Source organism: Macrotis lagotis, chromosome 3 (assembly GCF_037893015.1).
Source record: "Macrotis lagotis isolate mMagLag1 chromosome 3, bilby.v1.9.chrom.fasta, whole genome shotgun sequence".
Lineage (NCBI taxonomy): Eukaryota > Metazoa > Chordata > Mammalia > Peramelemorphia > Peramelidae > Macrotis > Macrotis lagotis.
Window position 1 is genome coordinate 62,607,698 of NC_133660.1, and position 11,257 is coordinate 62,618,954.

The 11,257-nt window shown below is 36.8% G+C and overlaps 1 non-coding gene and 1 pseudogene across 1 annotated transcript; both read left to right on the forward strand.

The window, feature by feature from the left end:
• Positions 1-8,436: 8,436 nt before the first annotated feature.
• TRNAP-AGG (transfer RNA proline (anticodon AGG)) lies at positions 8,437-8,508 on the forward strand. Its single transcript has one exon. It is a non-coding gene; the product is annotated as a tRNA-Pro (tRNA).
• Positions 8,509-8,871: 363 nt separating this feature from the next.
• On the forward strand, positions 8,872-9,859 carry LOC141516106 (TIP41-like protein; annotated as a pseudogene).
• Positions 9,860-11,257: the final 1,398 nt, after the last annotated feature.

Genomic DNA, 11,257 nt, shown 5'->3' on the forward strand with positions numbered 1-11,257 from the left:
AAAACTCTCTGAGGAGAATAAATCCTTCAGACAAAGAATGGAACTCAGGGAGATTGATGACTTTATGAGAAACCAGGATTCATTACTTCAAAACCAAAAATGTGAAAAATTAGAAGAAAATGTGAAACATCTCATTGAAAAAACAACTGATATGGAAAACAGACTGAGGCAAGATAATTTAAAAATTATTGGAATACCTGAAAGTCATGATCAGGAAAAGATCCTTGACATCATTTTCAAAGAATTACTACAGGAAAATTGCCCTAATATTCTAGAAGCAGAGGGCAAAATAAAAATGGAGAGAATCCACCAATCCCCCCAAGAAAGAGATCCCAAAAACCCAACCCCTAGGAATATTATAGCCAAGTTCCATAACTCACAAGTCAAAGAGAAAATATTACAAGCAGCCAGAAGGACAAAGTTCAAATATTGTGGAGCTGCAGTCAGGATCACACAGGACTTAGCAGCAACTACATTGGAAGCCCATAGGGCTTGGAATATAATATACCAGAAGGCAAAAGAGCTTAGAATGCAACCGAGAATCAACTACCCAGAAAGGCTGAATGTCCTCTTCCAGGGAAAAAGATGGACTTTCAATGAACCAGGGGAATTTCAAATGTTCCTTTTGGAATGGCCAGAGCTGAACAGAAGGTTTGATCTTCAGATACAGGACTCAGGTGAAGCATGGAGATTGAAGGAGAGGGGGAAAATATGAGGGACTTGATGATGAACTGCATGCATTCCTGCATAGAAAAATGACACTGATAATACTCATATGAACCTTCTCAGTTAATAGAGCAGGTAGAGGGAGCTTTTATAGTTGAAGCACAGGAGAAAGCTGAATTTGAAGATAAAATATGGTGTAAAAATGTAGTCAATAGAAAAAAAGGGAAATGTAATTGGAGAAAGAAAATGGAGAGGGGGTATAGGCCAAGATAACTCATATAATAAGTTTTTTCTTTATTACAATGAGCTATGGCAATTATATGGAAGGGGGAGGCAAGGAGGAATGAGGGAATCTTTGCTCTCATCAGAGGTGGCTAGGAGAGGAAACAGCATATATACTCAATGGGGTACAGACATCTGGAGTAAGAAGGAGAGGGGGGACAGGGGGAAGGGGTGGGGATGTGAATGAAGGAGGAGAGGATGGACCATGGGGGGAGAGTGGTCAGATATAACACATTTTCCTTTTTACTTCTTGCAAGGGGCTGGGATTGGATGGCCTGTCTGGGACCCATAGAGCCAGCTGGATGCTGGGCCTAAGGAGTGGTATGGGGGCTTGGGACCTCTTGGCCCCAGGACCAGGGAATCTGTCTGCTGTGCCACTCAGATACCCTACAGCAGAGTCAGAGTGGAAGGAGAGATAAAATATAGTATATGTTAGTGGAGAAATACGAAAGGAGGAAGTTGCAATCAGCAATGGCAACGGTGGAAAAATATGCAAGTAACTTTTGCCATGGACTTATAAAGACTGTGATCCACCCGCGACAGAGTTGTTGGTGTTGGAACAAAGACTGAAGCACATTTATTATTATTATTATTTGGGAGGGCTGCAGGGCAAATGGGGTTGGGTGGCCTGCCTGGGGCCACATAGCAGGGTGATCTTTGGGTGTCTGAGGCCGGATTTGGACCCTGGTGCTCCTGGCTCAAGGGCCAATGCTCTGTCTGCCACCCTGCCACTCCTACTATTATTACTATTTTATTTTATTTTGGGTCTTTTTTTTCTTTTTTCGGTTTTTGCAGGGCAGTGGGGTTGGGTTAGCTTGCATGTCACATGTTTGGGTGATTGTTAGGTGCATGTGGCCGGATATGGGTTCGGGTGCTCCTGGTTCCAGGGCTGGGGCTCTGTCCATTGTGCCACCTGGATTTACCTACAATTATTACTATTATTTTTTTAATTTTAATAGTCTATATTTTGGGGGGGAGGGGGCATTCTGTTTACTCTTAAACAAGAATATTTTATTAATGTATAAAAACATTTGTATAAAAAGAGAATATTAAAAAAAGAAAAAAGAAAATATCAATTTCCCAGATACTTCTATTAAAATAATATTTGGGATGAGTTGATCTCTATGAGTAAAGGGAGCTACCTCTTTGTACCAACAAGGTCACAGTTTCTAACAACAAAATGATGAATGGAACTACTTCCTGAGTCACCTATTTCTTCATTCTTCATTGTTCTTTTTTTTTTTTAGGTTTTTTGCAAGGCAAATGGGGTTAAGTGACTTGCACAAGGCCACACAGCTAGGTAATTATTAAGTGTCTGAGACCAGATTTGAACGCAGGCACTCCTGACTCCAAGGCCGGTGCTTTATCCACTAAGCCACCTAGCTGCCCCTATTTTTCATTGTTCTTATGGTTAAGGAGCTTGGACTTATATGAACCAAAATTTCTACAAATTCCAATGATTGTTCCTAATTGTTGAACTAGAATTCAACTTAGCAACATTCAAATACTTGAAAATACTTGTCTCCCCAAGTCTTTTCTTTCAGTTACTGTGTCATAGATTACTCTTTTATATTGGCCTCTCACAATATTATTCAGTCCTCTGGACATACCCCGGCTTGTCCATATCTTTCTATACTAAGGACTATTAGATTAAATTGATTTTTATCTTATAATTTTAGAGGGAAACACACAGGTGGAGGCTTAAGTCAGTGGTATTTGAGAAGCAATTCTTATCTGATTCAAGAATTACTTTGAAGGTATCCTTGTTACACTGACTGAAAGATGAAGCTAAGTTCTGGGGAGAGTGCTCAAATATGATAATGTTTGATTAATATGCTAGACATTCAAACTGGAAAAAAAAGAAAATCAAGTGCTTTACATTTGCAGCTACCCCCAGAAAGAGTCACTAAAAGTACTTTCATTATTGTATATCCTAGAGTCTCAAGGAAATAAATGGCATTTTTTCCTTTTGTTTTAAATTCTAATAGTATGATAGTCATTTTTTCCAAAGTATGTCCTTAAAAAACAAAGCAGAGTTGTTGATTTCTTTTATTCAGATTATTTTTGCAGAACTTTACCTTCATTGAGTCATTAAATATTTAAGTACTGATCCTTGCTGTACTACTTAAAATTGAATAAGAATTGTTTTTTAAATGAATTTAAGAAGTCAAGTTTGTAACATCAAAATATACAAATTTGCAATATGTATAGCAATTTTCCACTTTTCTTCAAGTGAGTTTATTTTAGTGAGTTTCTTAGAAGCAACATATTTTAGAATTCTGGTTTTTAATCCACTCTGCTATTCCCATATTTTTTATCCAAGAGTTTATCCCATTCACATTCAAAGATATAATTACTCACTCTTTATTGCCCTCCATGCTATCTTCCCTCTGATTGTATTTTTCTCCCTTTTAAAATTTATCTATATTTTCCAGCATTTTGTTTCTGAATACCACCACCATCAGTGTGTTTGTTCCCTTATACCCACATCTCCTCCCCTTCCTTTCCCCTTTCCCTTTGTCCCTTCTTTCTTCTGTTAGTTCCTCTTTTTTTCTCCCTCCTCCCCCTTTCCCCTTTTAATACTTGAATGGTAAGGTAAGTTTCTCAACTTAACTGAGCATGTATATGTTAACTGTAGGCCTAATCTGATGAGAGTAAGATTCAGGCAGTTTTCACCTCCTCCTTTCTTCTCCTCTAATGCAATAGGTCCTTTGTACCTCTTTATGTAATGTGATTAACCCCAATCTCCTCCATCTTCCTGTCTCTTTACTGTCCCCCACTTTATTTTTTTTGCAAGGCAATGGGGTTAAGTGGCTTGCCCAAAGCCACACAGCTAGGTAATTATTAAGTGTCTGAGGCAAGATTTGAACTCAGGTGCTCCTGACTCCAGGACTGGTGCTCTATTCACTGTGCCATCTAGCTTCCCCACTGTCCCCCACTTTTAAAGGAGATATTTTTTTTAAATCATTCTATCAGAGTCATGGATAAGTCATGAGTGTCCATCACTTCTGGCTAAGTATATTCTCTCTATGATAGAGTTACATTCTCAAGATTTATGAGAATCTTTCTCCCAGGTTGGGTTATAGCCAGTTTCATCTTATTGGATAGCAGTGTTTTTTTTTCTTTACCCTTTTTTAACCTTTTCATGTGTCTCTTGCGTCTCCTGTTTGATGTCCATATTTTCTATTTAGCTCTGGTCTTTTCATCAGGAAAAGTTCGAAGTTTCCTATTTCATTAAATGTGTACCTTTTTTCCCTGGAAGAGAAGGCTCAGTTTTGCTGGATAATAGATTCTTGGCTGCATTCCAAGCCCTCTTGCTCTTTGGAATATTTCATTCCAGGCCTTTTGATCCCTTAATGTTAATGCAGCCAGGTCCTGTGTAATCCTCCCTGTGACTCCTTGGTATCTAAATTGCTTCTTTCTGGCTGCTTGCAGGATTTTCTCTTTTATCTCACAGTTCTAGAATTTGGTTATAATATTCCTTGATATTTTCATTTTAAGATCCTGTTACCTAAAGGGTAATATAAATTTTGAAACTCAAATGAGTGTATGAGCTTTTCCCTTTTATTGGAGCAAATCTAATTAGAGTAAGATTCAAGCAGTTCTCATCTCCTCCCTTCTTTTTCTCTACTGTAATATCCTTTGTGCCTCTTCATGTGATGTAGTCCACCCCATTCTGCCTCTCCTTTCCTTTGTATCATTACAAAACCCCTTTTGATGTCAATATTTTTTAAATCATCCATCAAAAATCAACCCATATACAGGCTAAATACACTCCCAAATCTAATAAACTTGCATTTCTCAAGTATTATGAGAATCTTCCTCTCATATAGGAATGTTATCAGTTTAATTGAATAGAATTATTTTTCTTTTCACCTCTTTGCCATTTCATGTGTCTCTTGAATCTCCAATTTGAAGATCAAATTTTTTGTTTGCTCTGATCTTTTCATGAAGAAAGTTTGGAAATCACCTATTTCTTTAAATGCCCATCTTTTCCCCTGAAAGAATAGGTTCACTTTTGCTTGATTCTTGGGTATAATCCAAGCTCCCTTTCCCTCTGTAATGTCATATTCCAAGCCCTTTGATCCTTTAATATTGATGCAACCAAGTCCTGTGTAATCCTGACAGTGACTTCTTGGTCCTTGAACTGCTTCTTTCTGACTCCCTGTAGAATTTTCTCCTTGATCTGATAATTCTAGAATTTGCCTACAATATTCCTTGGTGTTTTCATTTTGATATCTCTTTTGGGAGGTGATTGGTGAATTCCTACAATGACTACTTTGCTCTCTTATTTGAGGATATCAGGGAAGATTTCTTTGATGATTTTCAGAAAAATATTATCCAAGATCTTTTTTTGATCACAGCTTTTAGATGGTGTAACTCTTAAATTCTCTCTCTTGAATTTATTTTCCTAATCAATTGTTTACCAGTGTGGTATTTTACATTTTCTTCTATTTTTTTCATATTTTACATTTTTTTCTATTTTCCTTTTTCAAAAAAATTTTTTGTTTAACTGATTCTTTGTGTCTCATGGAGTCATTAGATTCTACTAACCTCAGTCTATTCTAAAAGGAGTTTTCTTCAATTAGCTTTTGCATCTCCTTTTCTTTTTATCCATTTTCTTTTTTACTTTCCCAATTGTATTTTTACAGAATTCATTTTCTTCTGTGATCATTTGTTACAAGATGCAAATTTCTCTTGCATCCATTTTTCTCAATTTTTCCATTGATTTTTAAAAAATCCTTTAGAGCTCTTCCAAGAAGTCTTGCTATACTGGTGACCAATTCATATTCTCTTGTGCATCTTCATATGTAGTACTTCTGTTATATTTTTCTGAGATAATGTTTTGCCTATCCTCTTCTCCAATGTAACTTTCAATAGACCCTGCTTTTCTTTGACTTCTCTTACTCATTTTGGGATTTGTTACTGGGAACTATCCCAGGTTTGGAGGTGGTCTCAAATTGCAGACCTTCATGTTGAGCAGTCTGGGACCATTGATTATAGAAATTCCAGGGGATTGCTTCCTGGACAGACCAATAAGGAATGCCAGCAACTTTCTCTCTGGACCATCTGAGTTGGGACTGCCAGTCCCCCTGGGCCTTTTGGGAAAAAATGGACATCCTCGGTTTTCCATACCTGAATCTCAGTAATTTAGTCATTGAGTTAGATACTCCACTCTGTGAATGCCAGGGAATTCTCTTCCAGACCTGACTGTTCTGTCCAGTCACACTGACTAAATGGGGTTCCAAGGTACCTATGTTGGGGTTTTTCCAGTCCACCGGCTGAGCAGGTGACCCCATGAGCCTCAACAGTAAGTCTTTGCTGGAGTTCTCTCCCACAGTCGGGGACCATAGGTTAGTCTGCATTTCACCCTTCTGCCTATGCACTGGGCTTCTGTTCTCTGCCCTAGATACACTCATTCTTTTCCTCTACCCCTGGTTACATACCTTGTTGGAAGATGTTCCACTCTGTTCTTTTGCATTTTCTATCTATTTAGAGGTTTGATTAAAGGCATTTCTGAGCGAAGCCCAGTAGAGTTTAAGAAAGTTCTTGATTTCTCTCTGCCACCTTGACTGGAAGTCAAAGTTGAGAATTATTAAAATAGCTTACAAATATTTTTTCCTTTTAGCAAATGGTGGCAAATAGCTAACATTTAAGGTCTTTTAAACTTGAGAGACTAAACGTATTTAATAAATATAATTTCCTTTTATTCTCATAAAAACTCTGGAAGGTTGGTGCTATCAAGATATTCATTTTTACAGATAAGAAAATTGATTTGTACAGTATCATCTGTATTGCAAGTATCTGATTGTATATTTGAACTCAGATCTTCCAGTTTCCAAGTCTGGTATTCTTTCTATAACACAACCTAAAAAGCTCATGAGATTTTTATTCAACATAAGTCTGTAGGGTTAGCTTGTCTACTGGCCTAGAATTTCTAAATAATTCAGTTTTAGTGTGTAAATCACTTTTCTTGGAAAGTTTAATTATTTGGAACTTATTTCATTTTGTTTTCTATTATCTAAAACTTAATCTATTTTCCCATTATTTAAATGAGTTTGGAAATACTGGAAAGATGCTGGCAGAGATCCCTTGAGAGAAACTTTAGGTGTCCTTTAGAATAGAAACAAAGGAGACATTTTCCAATTTCTCTAATACAGAAATATGGTGGGAGGATGGAATTCTATGTCTTGATTAGAATGACTTTTAGTAAACTCAAGTCCTATATCCCTGCAAGGAGAACTTCATGTGGTCTCTGATGGTCAGTAGAGATGAGGTTATCTTTCTGATCTAGAAAACTTAATTTTCTTTTCCATTTTAAATTATTAATGACTTGCATGGTTTATAGTAAAGTGAGTCATTTAGTGGAAAAGCAAGAGACTAAAGCATCCTATTATTCCTGCACACAGTTCAGGTTTTGTTGTAGCAACTGGTACTAAAATGGCTTCAATACAGGAATCTTACCATGGGAGAGACAAACAAGTGCACCAATGTAGCCATGTAGTCACAAAGCCAAATTGATTTAGTTTCTTATATAAAAACAGAGGGGTTGATTTTCAGTCAATTCAAGGTCCCTAATCCTTATGGGTAAATACCTATGGGCTCAGAGAATTTTAAGAGGGGTCATTTTTTGCTTCCAAGTTAAAAAGGCTTGGTTTTTTTCCTTTCTTCATCTTTTTTTATTTCATTATTGTTTGTTTATTTGAGAAGAGCCTTTGTATATGCAACAAGATAAGAAAGTTCTTTATAGAACTTCAAGTGCTATATCAATTCTAGCTATTTTTTAATAGTTCTACAATTTCATGCACTCAGATTATTACTACCCACTTTCTGTTAGGCTTTATTTTTTTTTTTTCTGAGAGAAAAAGAGAAGAGACTTTTCTAAAATTTGTGGGAGAAAGGCATTTCTAATATTTGTAAATTCATATCCTTGTAATTCATTAATGCCTTCAAATATTTTTCAGATCAATAGCTATACCTCCATTTTACATGTGCAGTTAATTTTTGGAAGCAAATTTTAAAACTTTATATTTTTGGCTAATAAATGCATTATCTTATCAGATTCAAACTGATTTTATTATTTATGTGAGTCTCTTCTCTTTTAGTCATCAACTGTTTTCCTGCTAATATTCCATATAAGCCAGGATAACTGTTCTCTGAGTTGTTAAACTCCGTTGGCTATCTGTCTAGAGTAATTCCAGTTCCCTTATTTTGCTATCTTCATTTAATCCTATGAACTCTTCTAATTTTCTTATTCTTCTAGCTGTTGAAAACCAATGAAAAAAAGGGAATAGGATGTTGAGGAAAATAATTCTAAGTTGTAGTACAAAAGCCTAGTAGAAGGCTAACCACAGAATGAAGCAAAGTATGGAAAGGTCTGGGCTCTGAGCCAGGCAGAGAGGAAAACAGGATAGCCTCTTGAAATTAGAGCTCATGGTCACTATTGATGTGGCAAAGAAGGCATCTAGTTAAACTCTTTGTACCAGTGGCTCGTTGGTCTAGGGGTATGATTCTCGCTTAGGGTGCGAGAGGTCCCGGGTTCAAATCCCGGACGAGCCCTGTTTTTCCTTTTCTATTTAATTTTGGAGATGAAAAGAAAATATTTGAAATAACTGATTTTTCACATTTTAGACATTCATCTCTCAAGACAGTCAAACTGCTCAGAGCTTACTTAACTTGAAGGTGAAGACCTTGTGCTTCTTTAGTATAAGCTCCTCCCAAGCAAAAACTGTGAGAAAGATTGAGAAAAAAATAAGAATTCCAAGGAAGGGGTTGGAATACATGTGAAAAGCTAATGAGGGGGCGGGGCTGGGGATGGTAAGGGCTCGGGGGAGGAGGGGGAGGTGGGGGTGGGGGAGCAGGGAGGCCGCAGCCGCGCCGCTGCTAGCTCTGGTCGCTGGTTCCGCGCCGTCCACCTTGGCCATGATGATCCACGGCTTCCAGAGCAGCCGCCAGGACTTTTCCTTCGGGCCCTGGAAGCTGACGGCGGCCAAGACGCACATCATGAAGTCGGCCAATGTGGAGAAATTAGCTGATGAGCTGCACATACCATCTCTTCCTGAAATGATGTTTGGAGACAAACGTTTTAAGAATCCAACATGTTTCTGGCTTTGGAATGGAGTTCAATGAGACTGATGCTTTAAAATATGTAAACAAGTACCAGGGTATGCTTAAGGTCGCATGCGCTGAAGAATAGCAAGAGAGCAGACAGGAGAATGAACACTCCAAAGAGATTATTAAACCCTATGACTGGACCTATACAACAGATTACAAGGGAACATTGCTTGGTGAAGCATTTAAATTAAAGGTTGTGCCTACAACAGATCATATAGATACAGAGAAATTGAAAGTCAGGGAACAGATTAAAGTTTTTGAGGAATTTCTGTTGTTTGAAGATGAACTTCATGATTATGGAGTTTCAAGCTTAAGTGTGAAAATTAGAGTGATGCCTTCTAGCTTTTTCCTGCTGTTGAGATTTTTCTTAAGAATTGATGGTGTGCTCATCAGGATGAATGACACAAGACTCTACAATGAGGCTGACAAGACTTATATGTTAAGAGAATACACTTCAAGAGAGAGCAAAATAACAAATTTAATGCATGTTCCACCAGCGTTCTTTACAGAGCCTAATGAAATATCACAATACCTACCTGTAAAGGAGGCAGTCTGTGAGAAACTGGAGTTTCCAGAAAGAATGGATTTCAACTTTGAGGCAACACAGGAAAATAAATGCATGGAATCCAAATAAAATGTCATACAATAAAAAAAAAAGAAAAAAGTAAAGAAAGCTAATGAACTGGTCAGAACTTACTTAACTTGAAGGTGAAGACCTTATGCTTCTTTAGTATAAGCTCCTCCCAAGCAAAAACTGTGAGAAAGATTGAGAAAAAAATAAGAATTCCAAGGAAGGGGTTGGAATACATGTGAAAAGCTAATGTTTTTGGAAAAAAGAACAATGAAAGCTGTTATTATGATGACTTAAAAGTAAAGAAAGTTGAGCATATTTGAAGGACTTAAGACTATAGATAAATAAGCCAAAGTAATTCATTATTTTCCAATTCAAATCATAACTTCTGGTCACTAGAATTCACTTAAATGTCCTTAAAACTTGAAATTCTAACCAGAAAGGACAAGCTACTGATCACCCAATAAGTAGTATATAAGATGTTTTAACTTTTAGAAATGAAAAAAAATAAAGCTGATCTTTTTTGTTTTTAATTTAGAGTTGAATTTAAAGGAATTGAATTTAAAGCAGTAAACCACTATTGACTATAGTTCTATGGTGGAGACCTTTTATAAACTGGGAAAACTATTTCTTTGATATTAGAGTTATGAGGGATCATGGTAGATCATCTGTGGCAGACCTAGGGGTCAGGCATTATTTTCTCAATTTACATATGAGGAAACTGAGACTCAGAGAGGCCAAGAAACCTAAAAGAGTATAAGTATTTAATAAGTGCCTACTGTATACCAGAAACTGTCCCTGGGGCTTTGTAAATATTATCTTCACTAATTCTGACAACTCTGGGATATAAGGTCTATTATTATCTTCCCTATTAAATTTGTAGTTGGAAAAAAAAGACAAAATAGTGATTAAGGGACTGGTCAAAGATGATATAGCTAATAAATATCTGAGGCTGCATTTGATCTTAGAGATACTTAAGATTCTCCTCAATGTTAAATCCCACAGTCTATCAACTGAACTACCAGGCAACCTATGCATAGCTATAAAACTTTCAATGGGCAGGTGAGATGATGAGAAGACAACAAATTCTAACCACTTCATTAGCTCATCTATCTAAAGCTGTGAAAGACTTTCAAAATCAAATGACAATATCCTCTTCATTTTTCAGATTATCACCTTAAGACAACACAAGTTAATTGTTTTGTCCAAGGTCTGGCAGTTTCTAAGTGGCAGAATGAGAAGTTGAACTCAGGTCACATGATTCCAAAGTTCCAAGAATCTTTTCTTTGTACCATGATGCCACTATAGAAAGAATCTATAATATACTCAATATATTAGTTTGTCTAAAACCAGACAAAATTCTAGAGTATCTTCTCTCTCTCCCCCTCTCTCTCCTCTTAGTTTGATCTCTATTTGCTACACAATTTATAATATGCAAAAATTACTCTGAAAGTACCTAAAGACAATTATTAAGAGGTTTCAAGAGGCAATGAGCTAGGCAGTGAGTCAAAAAGTGAAGTTGAGAAATCTGTGTTCATCTCCAGTCTCTCAGTGACTTAATATAGCTGCTAATCATCTGTGAATGTGGTTAAAGACCTATGTTATAGGTCTGTTTTCAAAAAA